The sequence below is a fragment of the Lates calcarifer genome, unplaced genomic scaffold (genome assembly GCF_001640805.2).
Source record: "Lates calcarifer isolate ASB-BC8 unplaced genomic scaffold, TLL_Latcal_v3 _unitig_1731_quiver_3064, whole genome shotgun sequence".
Taxonomy (NCBI): Eukaryota; Metazoa; Chordata; class Actinopteri; family Centropomidae; genus Lates; species Lates calcarifer.
In genome coordinates this window covers 1-15674 of record NW_026115721.1, presented here as the reverse complement: position 1 = coordinate 15674, position 15674 = coordinate 1, and the positions used below count along the sequence as shown (strand labels likewise).

Genomic DNA, 15674 nt, shown 5'->3' with positions numbered 1-15674 from the left:
AGAGAAAAAACAAACATGTCTGACTTTAAAACCGAACCGGTCCGGAACCGTTTCCCTGCTCAGGGTTTAAACCAAACCGTGTTTACAAACGGGGTTTAACGGAGCAGGCAGGTGAGGCGGGTAACGACTGTGAACATGGAGTCTGTTTTCACACGGTTAATGTCGTTTTTAAACCTTTAATTTACACTTTACAGCGTTTTTTAACGTTCAGCAGATACAAACAGCCTTTAATGTGTTCATCCCGGGTTTGTTTAGAGGCTAAAACCCAGAAAAACGGTGTTTTTCGGGGTGTGACTGAGAGAAATAGAGCCCTCAAAAAATGAAGAGAGGCACATATCTGCATTTCAGTCACAGAATCGATAAATTATCCATAATTAGTTCGCTGTGTGACAGTAAATGATGATAAATATTGTCCCGGGTTCCTCTCAGATCAGATGTAGGCCAGCTCACACAAATGAATAATTAACACAGTTCATTTTCACTGAAGATAACAGGTATTTGGATGTAAAATAAATAAAAATAAGTGTGTGTGGGCGGGTGGACGCCTGACTGAAATAGATCCCGTGTTATTGGCCGTGCAGAGTGAGTAAGAGTTGTAGTAGCGCAGTCGGTAGTAAGACTATAATAAGCCTCAATCCTCTACTCTCAGTGTAATCTGCTGTGGAGGGGAGGTGGGCGGGGCGTACAGGTAGACCACACCTGGCAGAGGCACGTCACCAGGTGCTGCAGGTAGATCCACTCTGACACTACACACTGATTTATTTCTGTGATGTTTATTATAAAGCAGGACAATTAATGCAGTAAAAACACCTTTTTGTTGTAGTGGAGTCTTGGTTCAGGCTGAATACTGCAGGTAAATAATAAAAGATACTTCAGAAACAGTAGAGGTACATGTTGTACGCCACCTGTTGTGAGTCTTTCTTCTTTGGAGACAGATGTTGTTGAACCAGAGTCGATCCTGAGATGTGGATGAAGTGTTTATGGAAATGTATGTTTATTATTATTGCAACAATCCAAAACAATACAAATACTGTCCTGAATATTCTCCACTAAGGCTCAACATGCTCTGGTTCATATCAAGAGTAAATACAACAAGCTTTTTCCTGTGAGAGAGAACTGAGAGAACCACCTGGCAGAGTTTTGTAGCTGCACTTGCCGTTCAAAAAGACTCTTAAAATCCATTTTCTGCTTGAGGAGGTTTGTTTCCTGTTTCTCAAACGACGGGGTGCACCGAGGGTCAGTCATCCTGCATTAGCATTAATTATTATCAGTTTTCCAGACAGATATTTAATCATATTGGTAACTTTGTGCATCAAAGTATCTTGTCTTTGAGAGGATGATCCCAAAAGGTCGAGCTCCAGATGTAACAAAGGGAAATCTTAAATACACAAAGGGTTTGTCAGACTTTGTCTTTAAGCTCATACAGCTGCTAGTTTGTCCTGTTTGTTTGTGTTAGAGCAGAAGAATCAGGAAACATAGGTGCAAAGTTTTTCAGTGTGTTAACATGGATCAGACGTCTCATTCGACAGCGTTGGAGACTGTTTACAGTCGCTCTGCAGAGAGGAGGCTCGTCTGTGTCCTGACTCTCAGGGAATTAGGGATTTGGAGAATTATTGTTCCATTAGTGGATATGAAGCCTTTTTTGGAGATGTTTGCTTGATTGACACAACATGAAAAAAACTGATTTTGTGGTGCTGTATTCTTATTTTATTTTGTTAAATGAACGTTGTTGTTTTGTTTCAGTGATTAGAACCAGACACGAGCAACAACGAGAACCATGGTGACCAAGAAAATCCGGACAGAGTACATGAAGAAGTTTAAAGATCCCAAGTGGGAGACGTTTTCCAAATGCTACGAGGACTCTCTGAAGTACCGCCTGACCCGGCGGGTGATGGAGCATTCCCACAAGCCCTGGTTCTGGGAGGGCTGGGACAGCGGCTCGACTCCAGCGGCTGGTCCACGCCCAGGCTGACCAGGAACAAAGTCGTCCCTCTGTCCCTCCCGCCGCCGCCGCCGTCCTCAGAGGTGAAGCAGAGGTTGTTGGAGCTCAAGAGCAGCCCTGGAGCGAAGCCGGCATCTGAGGGAGACGGAGGAGGGAGCGGGAGAGGTCGTGGACGCTGCACCGACCACAGGTGAGGACTTTTAATAAAGGCTGCAGCTGTTTATGATGTTCATTATTAGTTTTTTTCATTTTACAGTCATAATCACACTGAAGAAACAAAGAAATATTCAGATTTCTAGTTCACTTCATGTTGAATTAAGAGATTAATCTGCAGCTGCATCATCAGGTCTTAGCTGTACTTCCTGTTTGGTGCTAATTAGCAAACATAGCATGCTAGCATTGGGCCTCAGAACTGTAAACTCTTTGTTTATTATTCTGCCAATTCACAGACTAAACAGTTGGTTAGAAAAGTAATTAACAAACATAATATCAGCAGCTCTCACTGTTATTATGGATTTAAAAGATGGGTGTGTTAAGCCACCTTTTCAGGAAGTTTTCTTCTCAGTTATTGTCGAAATATTCCCATTTAAACAATGTAAACCATCATATGGTTTGTGTAGCCTCTCAGTCACTATACTCTGTGTTCTTGCTGCCATTTTAGCAGTTACTTTGCAGGTATTTTGAATTTAGGACAGAGTATATGTCGTCCTAACTCAGGATGCTCTGTATTAGCTGAATTCCTTTTCCTAAATGCAGTTAGGACGAATGTTTCTGTAAATAAATGTCTCCTAAACTGAGATAAGAACAGGCTCAGGGAGTTTCTGTGATGAGGCTCTTTGTCTTTCAGTTTGATCTGAGAGAACAGACTTTTATCCAGCTGAATATACTGCAGTTAAAGAGAGTTTTCAAATCCTCCTGTTCCTGTATTTCGTCTGTTTTCTGTCGAGCTTCCAGGAGAATTTTGGAATAATCCAAACAGACCCTCTGGAGGAGTTTGTTTGTGCTTTTGTCTGAGCATCACTCTGACAGTATGAGGGCCAGAGGCTGGTTTACCTCAGGAGACACTGATGCTAAAAATATTTGGACTGAGGGTTCGGCAATCAGATGGGACCGTCTCCTCCTGTTCACACACCGAGCTCGGGTATAAAAGGACCTATTGTGTAACATTTCCATGGCTGTGTTTCAGACGGGAGAGCGTCAGGACACCGGATCGGCTCAGCTCTGAATGTCACCAGCACAAATTACAATAAATAAACTGCCATGTTCATATACAAACACTTACAGACTGGTTTAAACTAGAGCTGAAGCAGTTAGTTCACTGATTAACTAATAAAAAAATCTAAAGCTGTAAATATTTGATCATTTAGCTCAAACGTTCTCTGTTCTATGATGAGTTGGTGCTTTTCTTTCTCATAAATGATAGTTAATTGAACATCTTTGAGTTTTTGGACAAAAACACGCTGTGTAAATAAACATGTTTGGTTTTGGGAGTTATGGTTGATTAGAAGAACAATCTGAGTCTGTCAGTGGTGCAAACAAGAACTTTATTGGACGGACTTTGACGTGAACCGTTGTTTGTTTTGTCTCTACTAAAGCAGCAGTTGTAGAAAACGGTGTGAACGAAGCCAGCGGAGGTTCGATGACAGCAGCTCCAAACACCAGCGGACCTTCAGACGACACGGCGACGGACAACGGGCCGGCGGACACGGCGTCTTCTGACGGGGAGCCGGTGAACCCAGCGCAAAGACGGCGTCACCGCCGCCGCACCCCTCGCTCTGAGCCGGGGCAACGGGACAGCTCCCACGACGACAAACCCACCGTCGTCCGCAAACCGCCGAGGGCGAAGAGCCAGCCGCCGATCAGCACCAAGGAGAAGGAGAACCGGAGACCGTCGAGCCGACTGGACTGGACCGAGAGACAGACGGAGGTCAGGAGGATGCCCAGTGACGTGAGTGTTAAAGACTCTGTATCTCTACAAGCTTTTAACAGAACCTCATCCTGAGCTCTTCTCCAAAAGCCTTTGTTCTTAGAAAGTTAGTGAGAGTTTGAAAGAGCGTGAGTAGAAACACAACCAGGCTGTAAAGGTGGACTGGTGAGTAGATGGGTTTTCATGTTAACGTCCCCGACAACCTCTGTAGTCTCATTTAGACACTCGTTAGCAACCGCCTTTTTTAAGACACGTAAAAGCTTCAAACATCAGGAGTGGGGGATTTACTGACCCATTTTATGTCGGAGAATCAAACCTGAAAATGTCTGGAGCTTGTGTTAAAACCACAGACCTTATTTCAGACATTTAACCAGAAACACACTGACAACAGGAAGAGCTAACATGCTAACATGCTAACTGACTTCCTGGTTTTAGGCTCATTTCTACTGCACTTTCTCTTCTGTTTTATTAATCCTACTAAACAAGTATCATCTGTGTATTTAAAGCCTGTTATATTTTATTCCACCTTTTTAAAGAGGAAACTAGATATTTCTGAGGCTTTACTTCAGCCTTCTTCTTTATTATTACTGCTCTGTCACTCCTGTCTTTGTGTTTTTTCCTGCATATATGATTTAAAGAGTATTTTAAAAACAGGACCAGCTACAGCTCCAGGACTTTAAAAGTCAGAGCAGTGTGAATCCTTCAGAGCGGCTCGGCCTCGTCCACAGGACACCAGAGAAGTGAAGCCGTGTCACCGAACCCTCTGCAGACATTAATAATAAAACACCGGTGTGCTTTTTCGGAAACGACTCCCCCCCATCTCCCCCCTCTCTCTCTCTCTCTCTCTCTGGTTTCTCCTCTCAGAGCCACACGTCCGACGCCTGCGTCCAGACCCGGCGGGAGTCCGACAAACGGAGCACCAACCTGGACCGGCGGCGGGCTCGGTCGGCCGACTTGGAGAAGATGAGGCGGTCGCAGCTGACGGTGGCGGACGACCGCTGGATCACCGAGTACATGCGCTGCTTCTCCGCCCGGCTGAGGTAGAGACGAGGATCCCACCCCCACGACCCCCTGAAAAAAAAAAAACACACCCAAGAGAGCGAGTATCAGACGGCGTTTGTTCCTTCAGTTGAAATAAGAACCAGGTTTTAACTTTAACTCTCATTTCAGTCCACCACACTGAAACGCTGCTCGCTGCCCTGCCTCCTTTTTAGACGAAGAGAGAACAGAGAAAAATAAAGTGAAGAAGTCGATAAAGCCTTTAAGATAATTTCAGTTTAACCACAATGTTCTCAACACTTAAACATGTCACGTTAGGCCAAGAGATCCACACATTCTGGCTCTAAATACTACAGTTCCCAGAAGCCTCAGCAGCTGTTCATATCTGTATATTGGTCCAAAAAGTACTTGAAATGTTTTACATTTATTCCCTGAAATTATCCTGCAAAGCTCAACATCTAACTTCAACCCATCATGAGTAAAATAAAGGCTATTCTGAGAGTATGATTGGCTGTTTCTTACCTCAGTGCTCCCTGGGATTTGTAGTCAACTTGTAGTTTATTGAATCACTTTTGTGTCTAGTAGTTTTGAGTGTCATGTCTCCTCTTGAGCCCTTTAACTAACATCATTTATGCAAAAAAATTAACATAATTTTTACTTTTTGAACTGTGACCTCTTCACTTTATAACACAACACACACATTTTTACGATGAAGGAACGAGGCGACAGGAGCAGCATCAACTTTTTGTTTTATCTTTGTTGAATTTAAAGTTTGTAGAGGAGGTCAATAAATGTCAGCTTATAAAACGGTTTGTTCTGTGTTGAACAAAAATCCTTGAAACCTGCAAATACAGGACTGTAAATATTTAAAAAGTAAGTTATTTATTCAGACGTGTGTTTCTTAACTCGACAGCAGCGACTTTCAGTCGAGATCAGATGTGATGGACTGAAATGATGGTTTTTGTTTGTTGTTTTCAGTTTGACGATGAGCAAACATCAGAGAATTAACTCCTTTATAAGCTTTTTATATAAAAGAAGAAACATCAACACCCAGATCACTATTTGAATGTATTTAATTCCTGAGCATGAAAGTCTCCAAACACTCTGCTTTATTTTAGCTGTTTAATCTCCTCTCAGACACACGTGGTGTTTTTCATTTCTCTCTCACAAACGGCAGCTGTGTTTGAATCAGAGGCAGCAGAAAGGACCAAACTGGAATATTTTTGATATTTGAGTATTTTGGAGTTTAAAGGACTAAAACTACTGCTGGATGGTTTATCAGAAATATACAGTACAAACACAAGATTTATCTAAAAATTAGAATTTAAGGTATTTTCAGAGTAAAAACTATATTTAAGATGTGCTAACTTTAGAATCATCTCAGTTTTAGTAAATTAAATGCACTTAATTTAAATCACTGGACTGTTAAACGTTGATATCTGAGAGTTTATTTGGCTTTAATTCAGGTTTTGTGGCTGTAAAGCAGCAGCCTGCAGCTTCTCGTTTATAATAATGTTAATGTAAAATAACCTGAAATGCGAACATGGTGCTTTTCTGTTAACTGCAGTGCTAAACACTCTGAACTTACTTCTCTTAATTCAGCTTTTTGAAGGTTATTAATGCTAAAGTAAACATTTAAAAAATAAAGTTTCTGAGACTTTTAGTTTTAAATAACGAGTGTGTGATATTTATAAAATGCAACAGAAATAAGCGTCGAATAAGATAAAACTTATTTGCTTTATCAGAAATCCAGCTTCTAAATCCAGGGTTTTCTGTTTTATAGCTGAGGTGATTCAGCTATAATTCAGATGGTTTTATTTCAGATGGCTGAAATAAAAACCACCAACATCATAAAAAAAAACATTTAAGGACAAAAACAAGAGAAGAAGTTCATAAATTCCATGTATTTTCATGAGTGAGGTCGTTTTTTTAGCTTGACATCTTCTGACTAAAGTCTTTACAGAATGAGATTTGTCAGGATTCATTTTATCTGATAAACAAAAAGTATAATATTTGTATAGAAATCAATGCGCTTGAACATTGGGGTCTGTAATTTCCCACTAACTCTCTAGAAGGAGCTGTGTAATTTCAATGTCCAATGAATGATGTCGAAGTAGAGTGGGATCATGGGAGTTGTTGTTTTCATCGCCCGGTTTCCTTCAGTGTCAGTGGTTCAGGAGGTTTTTACCAGGAGCAGAATCCTCCTCAGACGTCTCCTCCTCTTCAAAACAAGCAGAGCAGCTGATTAAATCCAGTAAAACTCTGAATGAAGCAGGTTCGTGTTAAAATCAGTGTTTCTCTGATGTAGTTTGGCAGAGCTGAGCTGCTGCTAACGTTAGCTCAGCTTGTTCCTCTGATAACTTCAGATCCAGACGTCTGACGACTAAAATCCTTCATCTGGTTACACTTTAATGCTGAAATGTTAGATATTAAACCTTTTAAGCTGCCGATATATATATTTTTTCAATAATCGATTGCTGTGAGAACAAAATGACAGAAAATAGTGAAAAGTCTGTTTCAAATGTCTTGTTTTGTCAAATAATCTAAAATCCTTGTATTCTAGAAGCTAGAAACAACTAATATTACACAAGTTAGCTTACAAAATGGCTGAAATAATAACTTAATGTTAATTACTTGTTGAATAATTGTGAATTATTGGGGAATTACAGACCCTAAAATAAAGTGTGATCACCTACACCTGCCAAGAAACCCTGAGCTCAGTTTCCTCTTTACATTTCAGAACTAAATAGGAAAAAGGGAAAAGTATAAATTTAAATAGATTTTAGCGCCGTTATCACCTCCTTGTATTTGCAGCAGCTCTGTGTGTCGATGGTGGACGTCGTCTCAAACTGTGACAGTGAAGAAAAGTAAAAAAGAAAAAGAAAACCTTCAGGTGTCGAGTGTCGTAGTGAGGAAACGATAAAGTCACAGAGTTTTGAGTTCATTTGATTGTTTGTTGATGTAACTAAAGATTGTAAATACATGGTGATGTCAACCTAAACCGAGGGCTAACGATCATCATTTACTGTATTTAACATGTACATGTGTTGGGAGTTTACTCTACAAACTGAATGCAGATTAATTCACTGAGAATGTTTTTTTGATTCTCACACCGGCTCAACCTCCTCACGCTGAATGTGCAAAGCTATTTATTTACGTTCGTTTACGACTTTTATGTGCGTTTTATTTTCAAGATTCACACTCACAGGTTAGTTCCTGACACCAGGTCCAGTCTGAAACAACACAATTTGTGTTTCTTTTAATGTTTATGAAAAAAAAATACAACTCCTTATTATAATTTTAATCACTTTCTTTCACATTAAAAGGACAGAAATCTTATTTGATGCAGGAAATTTGCCATTTTTGGGGAATTGTTTATTTATTTAGCCTCTTTTAAAATATGTGAAAGTTAAACCTGATTGTCTGAAGAGATACAGCCACAGTATAGTGTGTTTTAAACCATATTTGAAATGTTTGTATTCTTAAAGATGTTAAATAGGCAGATTTAAAGTAAAGTGCAGCTGGTTTTTTCCACCTTGACAAGAAAAAAAATGGCAGTTGAATATTTACAGGGAAACAAAAAGGAGGCTTTTGCCTCAAAATGGTCAAAATAATCAAAGTAAATGTATAAATATCAACATAATGAAGCTTCAGGTATAAATATATCAACTCAAACCTTCAAAAAAAAACCTCTTGTTTAAACCCTACTTTCTGTTTAATTGTTCTGAAAGTCCAGTTCACATCTGTTGTTTGTTTTTGACAAATTACACAATTTTTTTTTTCTAAAATGGACCAAAAGATCATTCCATCTGATCATTCAGGCAAGTGTTGTCTCACACTGGACGTCTGGATGTTTCTCTTATCACACTACTTTTTAAAAATGTTTGTGAGCATGTTTTTTTCTTTATGCGTTGATTTGGTTTGTTGAACATTTAGTAGAAACAGAATCGATTGTCGACAGGTGAAGATTATTTAAAAGAGAATGTCAGGCTGTTATTTCATCTCACCTTATGTTCCTGTTGATGCAGCTTTAAGGTTGTTAATCACCTTATCCACTCTCTGACAGTTTACAGAACCTTTAGAAACTTCTGCTTTTACAGTAGCAATATCAGGTTTTTAGGAGCAGCTCTTGGAGACTTCCTGTTTCCAAAGAAACACACAAAATAAAGAAGTTCAAATGTTTCTGAACAGTAGGTACAAAACAAGATAAATTAATAATTTATAGTTTGGAATAAGGTGAAAGACAAACTTCAGAAAATGACGTTTGGTTTCTAAATGTTCAGACAGATGATCTACTTGCATGTTAAATGACTACAGGCTTCATTTTGATTAGTTTATCAAAGGAAAATTGCTGCACCACATCACAAAGTCTTGATTTGCAGATATTTATTCATATTCTGTGTTGTGTTTTTCTTCATTTTGGTTCCTGATGAGTTGATTTTTGAGTCAGAACGATCAGACAATCACAGTAAAGTATCTGAACTGTTACTAATGAGTTCATTTGACGGTGAAATTGTTGAAAATCGCGTACAAAGGAGACAGTGTTTGCTGACTGTATCTCTGTCTCCACTAAAGCTCTGAATTATCTCCTGGTGTAGTTTCTCTGCAGATGATTCAGTGGAAAATGTATCAATTGTCTGAATATTTAATCATATTTTACATCCAATGATGTTTACATTTTTGGTCACTGTATTTGTATTTGAAAACATGCACAATGATATATATATATTTTCATCCACTTTAAAGCGTTGCTGTGAATAAATCATATTTGAATAGTTTATATTTGTGTTGTCCTGGTTTGGTTGTGTAGGAATGTGGAATTAAAATCACAATTTCACCAAGCAGAAGAGGGCCTGCAGAGAAATATGTCAGATAAATAATGTTTCCCTCACATCCCATACCAGACTCCATTGACAAAAACAGGAATTTTACCAAGCAGTTTTTGTCAGTGGAGTCTGGTGGTGATACATAGCAATGTTTCTGGTGATCAGTCAATTATGGGAAAATAACGGCCAGGTTCAAAAATACTGGAGTTCAGTTGTGTGTGCTGTGTGTGCTTTACACTCTTGTCCGGTCTGCAGTGAGGCTGTTAACCCTTTAATCCAATCAGAGAGGCTGTGAAGGTGGATAGTGTCAACCCACAGACCTGCTGATCCTTAGAGATGATATATCTGAGCTCTGTGTCTGAGTGGTTTTAGATACACGAACACAGAACTGTAATGTTCTCAGTTTGGGGAATTTTTATCATGAATATATTAAATAGAAATGAATATATAAAAAGAAGTTACTGAGTAATATATACAATATTCACAGCAGCATACCCATGGCAATACAATTTTTATTAGTTACAACTGTGTGAAAAGTGTCCACCTTCCTCCTCCCAGTGAAATTAAATTGGTTAAATTGGTACACATTTAATAAATAGCATCCTGTGTTTACATTGACCTATAAAAATGTCGCGACAGACAATTTAAATAAAGTTTAGTAAAGGACATTTAACTTTTTTTTCCCGACCAATCAGAAGAGGTTGCTGGGTGGAGCAGGGTCAGCTGACCAATCAGCGTTTTGACCGTCGACGTTGGCTGGCGTGTGTCGTCATTGGTCCTGACCCCGTGACAGGAAGGAGGAGAGCAGAGCGGTGGAGAAACAAACACGGAAACCGACTGAAAATACGGAGTAAAGTAACCGACGGTTTTTTTACACCGTGAGAGACGTCTTTGCTGAAGAAGTCTGGAAGCTACAACAAGCGTTGGAGCTGTTTTTGTCAAGCATCAGTGAGGTTTGGACGCTGAACACACCGAGGGAAGGTAAGGCTAACGAGCTAGCTAACTAGCGGTGACATGAGTTGTGGGTCCCTAACGTGAACCAGACAGACATCTCTTAGCCTGTTAGCATGTTATGTTATGGTTCAGTATGTCATTATGATCTGTGTGTGTCTGTTTGCATCGATCTGACTGCTTTACATATATTTATGGTCACCTTTTGTGTCTGTGTCTGTTATTATTCTGCAGCTCACAGTAATATACCTGATCATTGATTATTTTCCTTTGTATATGTCTTTTATTTCCAGGTGTCACTCCTTGGTCGTCCACTGCAGTCTTCGTATGAAGTTGTTTGAGACAGAGTGGTCTCTGACATGAGTTGTGCGTCCCTAACGTGGATGGACAACAACATGACAGACATCTTTTGGCCTATTAGTACGTAAAGTTACAGTTAGGCATGTTGTGATCATTCTGTGTCTCCTTGTGGCTGCTGCTACATCTATTTATGGTCACCTTTTGTGTTTTTATAATCTGGGATATATTGTATATGTATAGATGTATACTGTACTATGACATTTATTGACTATACCATGACATTTATTGACACCTTTCTACAATATCACATTTTTTGGCGATTTTTGACACCTTATTATACTATGACTTTTTTTTTCTTTTATTTAGGGCACAGTGAGAGAAAGACAGGAAACGGGGAGAGAGTAGGGGAATGACATGCAGCAAGGGTCCGGACGGATCGGGAGTTGAACCACCTGCTCAGACCAGGACCCACGTGGTACGCGCCATAACCATTCGGCTATGACATTTTTTGACCATTTTTGACACCTTACTATACTATGACATTTTTTTGAAGTTTTTTCATGCCTTACTATACTATGACATTTTTTGACCAATTTTGACGCCTTACTATACTATGACATTTTTTGACCATTTTTGACGCCTTACTATACTATGACATTTTTGACCAATTTTGATGCATTATTATGACATTTTTTGAAGTTTTTTCATGCCTTACTATACTATGACATTTTTTGACCAATTTTGACACCTTACTATACTATGACATTTTTTGACCAATTTTGACACCTTACTATACTATGACATTTTTTGACCAATTTTGACACCTTACTATACTATGACATTTTTTGACCAGTTTTGACGCATTACTATACTATGACATTTTTTGACCAATTTTGACACCTTACTATACTATGACATTTTTTGACCAATTTTGACGCATTACTATATTATGACATTTTTTGAAGTTTTTTGACACCTTACTATACTATGACATTTTTTGACCAATTTTGACACCTTACTATACTATGACATTTTTTGACCAATTTTGACACCTTACTATACTATGACATTTTTTGACCAATTTTGACGCATTACTATACTATGACATTTTTTGACCGTTTTTGACCCCTTACTATACTATGACATTTTTTGAAGTTTTTTGACCACCTTACTATACTATGACATTTTTTGAAGTTTTTTCATGCCTTACTATACTATGACATTTTTTGACCATTTTTGACACCTTACTATACTATGACATTTTTTTGACCAATTTTGACGCATTACTATACTATGACATTTTTTGAAGTTTTTGACACCTTACTATACTACGACATTTTTTGACCAATTTTGACGCATTACTATATTATGACATTTTTTGAAGTTTTTTGACACCTTACTATACTATGACATTTTTGACCAATTTTGACACCTTACTATACTATGACATTTTTTGAAGTTTTTTGACACCTTACTATAATATGACATTTTTCAAGTTTTTTCATGCCTTACTATACTATGACATTTTTTGAAGTTTTTTGACACCTTATTATACTATGACATTTTTTGACCAATTTTGACACCTTACTATACTATGACATTTTTTGACCAATTTTGACACTTTACTATACTATGACATTTTTGACCAATTTTGACACCTTACTATACTATGACATTTTTTGACCAATTTTGACACCTTACTATATTTATTGACATTTTTGACCATTTTTGACACCTTACTATACTATGACATTTTTTGACCATTTTTGACACCTTACTATACTATGACATTTTTTGACCAATTTTGACACCTTACTATACTATGACATTTTTTCAAGTTTTTTCATGCCTTACTATACTATGACATTTTTTGACCATTTTTGACACCTTATTATACTATGACATTTTTTGACCAATTTTGACACCTTACTATACTATGACATTTTTTGACCATTTTGACCCCTTACTATACTATGACATTTTTGACCAATTTTGACGCATTACTATATTATGACATTTTTTGAACTTTTTTGTCACCTTACTATACTATGACATTTTTTGGACCATTTTTGTCACCCTTACTAATACTATGACATTTTTTGACCAATTTTGACGCATTATTATGACATTTTTTGAAGTTTTTTCATGCCTTACTATACTATGACATTTTTTGACCATTTTTGACGCCATACTATACTATGACATTTTTTGACCAATTTTGACACCTTACTATACTATGACATTTTTTTGACCAATTTTGACACCTTACTATACTGTGACATTTTTTGACCAATTGTGACGCATTACTATACTATGACCAATTCTGACCATTTTGACACCTGACTATACTATGACATTTTTTGACCAATTTTGACACCTTACTATACTATGACATTTTTTGACCAATTTTGACACTTTACTATACTATGACATTTTTTGACCAATTTTGACACCTTACTATACTATGACATTTTTTGACCAATTTTGACACCTTACTATATTATGACATTTTTGACCATTTTTGACACCTTACTATACTATGACATTTTTTGACCATTTTTGACACCTTACTATACTATGACATTTTTTGACCAATTTTGACACCTTACTATACTATGACATTTTTTGACCAATTTTGACACGCATTACTATACTATGACATTTTTGAAGTTTTTTGACACTTACTATACTATGACATTTTTTTTTGACCATATTATGACATTTTTTGACCAATTTTGACGCATTACTATATTATGACATTTTTTGAATTTTTTGTCACCTTACTATACTATGACATTTTTGACCAATTTTGACACCTTACTATACTGTGACATTTTTTGACCAACTTGACGCATTACTATACTATGACCAATTCTGACATTTTTGACACCTTACTATACTATGACATTTTTTGAAGTTTTTTGACACCTTACTATACTATGACATTTTTGACCAATTTTTGACGCATTACGTTTTTTCATGCCTTACTATACTATGACATTTTTTGACCAATTTTGACACCTTACTATACTATGACATTTTTTGACCAATTTTTTGACGCATTACTATACTATGACATTTTTTGAAGTTTTTTGACACCTTACTATACTATGACATTTTTTGACCAATTTTGACGCATTACTATATTATGACATTTTTTGAAGTTTTTTCATGCCTTACTATACTATGACATTTTTTGACCATTTTGACCTTACTATACTATGACATTTTTTGATTTTGACGATGACATTTTTTTTTTTGACACCTTACTATACTATGACATTTTGACCAATTTTGACGCATTACTATACTAAGATATTTTTTGACCATTTTTGACACCTTACTATACTATGACATTTTTTTGAACTATACTATTTTTGACCAATTTTGACACATTACTATACTATGACATTTTTGACACCTTACTATACTATGACATTTTTTGACCAATTTTGACGCATTACTATACTATGACATTTTTTACCATTTTTTGACACCTTACTATACTTGACATTTTTTGACCATTTTTGACCCTTACTATACTATGACATTTTTGACCAATTTTGACGTTACTATACTATGACATTTTTTGACCAATTTTGACGCATTACTATACTAAGATATTTTTTTGACCATTTTTGACACCTTACTATACTATGACATTTTTGACCAATTTTGACTTACTATACTATGACATTTTTTGACCAATTTTGACACATTACTATACTATGACATTTTTGACATTTTTGACATATACTATGACATTTTTTGACCATTTTTGACACCTTACTATACTATGACATTTTTTGACCATTTTTGGACATTTTTTGACCATTTTTGACCCCTTACTATACTATGACATTTTTGACCATTTTGACACCTTACTATACTATGACATTTTTTGACCATTTTTGACCCCTTACTATACTATGACATTTTTTGACAATTTTGACGCATTACTATACTATGACATTTTTTGAAGTTTTTTGACACACTATACTATGACATTTTTTGACCAATTTTGACGCATTACTATATTATGACATTTTTTGAAGTTTTTTCATGCCTTACTATACTATGACATTTTTTGACCATTTTTGACACCTTACTATACTATGACATTTTTTGATCAATTTTGACGCATTACTATACTATGACATTTTTTGAAGTTTTTTGACACCTTACTATACTATGACATTTTTGACCATTTTTGACACCTTAGTATACTATGACATTTTGACCATTTTTGACACCTTACTATACTATGACCAATTTTGACCAATTTGACGCATTACTATACTATGACATTTTTTGACCATTTTGACACCTTACTATACTATGACCAATTTTGACCATTTTTCACCCCTTACTATACTTTTATTCAGGCCTAACTATACTATGACCTTTTTTGAGGTTTCCATATATTATGACATTTAACCACTTTTTTTGTCCTTTTCAGGTGATGTGGTCTCCTCCTTCTGCAGAGACAGAGAATGTCTGTCACAGAGGCTGTCAAAGCTTCAGGTCCTGCAACAATTTTTTGTAATACAGGATTGTCTTACTCAAATAAATACTTCTGAAAACTGTATGTTTTGATGGTCTGTTTAATATCATATGAATTTGAATATTTTCAGCCAGAGGCCACTTCAAGTTCGAGGTGAGGATTACATATTTTTTTGGTCAGAGGTTAGGGTTACAGCTTTTAGTTAGAGGTTAGGGTTAGGATTAC

At 36.8% G+C, this 15674-nt stretch overlaps 2 long non-coding RNA genes and 1 pseudogene across 9 annotated transcripts; 2 read left to right on the top strand and 1 right to left on the bottom strand.

Moving 5' to 3' along the window:
* The first annotated feature begins 1748 nt into the window (after positions 1-1748).
* Positions 1749-4913, top strand: LOC108890329 (centriole, cilia and spindle-associated protein-like; annotated as a pseudogene).
* Positions 4914-10398: 5485 nt separating this feature from the next.
* On the top strand, positions 10399-15458 carry LOC108890328 (uncharacterized). Its single transcript, XR_001962130.2, has 4 exons — positions 10399-10675; positions 10939-11065; positions 11312-11420; positions 15405-15458. It is a non-coding gene; the product is annotated as an uncharacterized LOC108890328 (long non-coding RNA).
* Positions 11634-14152, bottom strand: LOC127139592 (uncharacterized). 8 transcript variants are annotated; one of them, XR_007809836.1, is made up of 4 exons: positions 13967-13993; positions 13171-13209; positions 12681-12756; positions 11640-11997 (listed from the first exon to the last, which is right to left on the bottom strand). It is a non-coding gene; the product is annotated as an uncharacterized LOC127139592 (long non-coding RNA). The 8 variants fall into 8 exon arrangements; XR_007809837.1 differs by lacking the exon at positions 13967-13993 and adding an exon at positions 13550-13576; XR_007809835.1 differs by lacking the exon at positions 13967-13993 and adding an exon at positions 13323-13428.
* Positions 15459-15674: the final 216 nt, after the last annotated feature.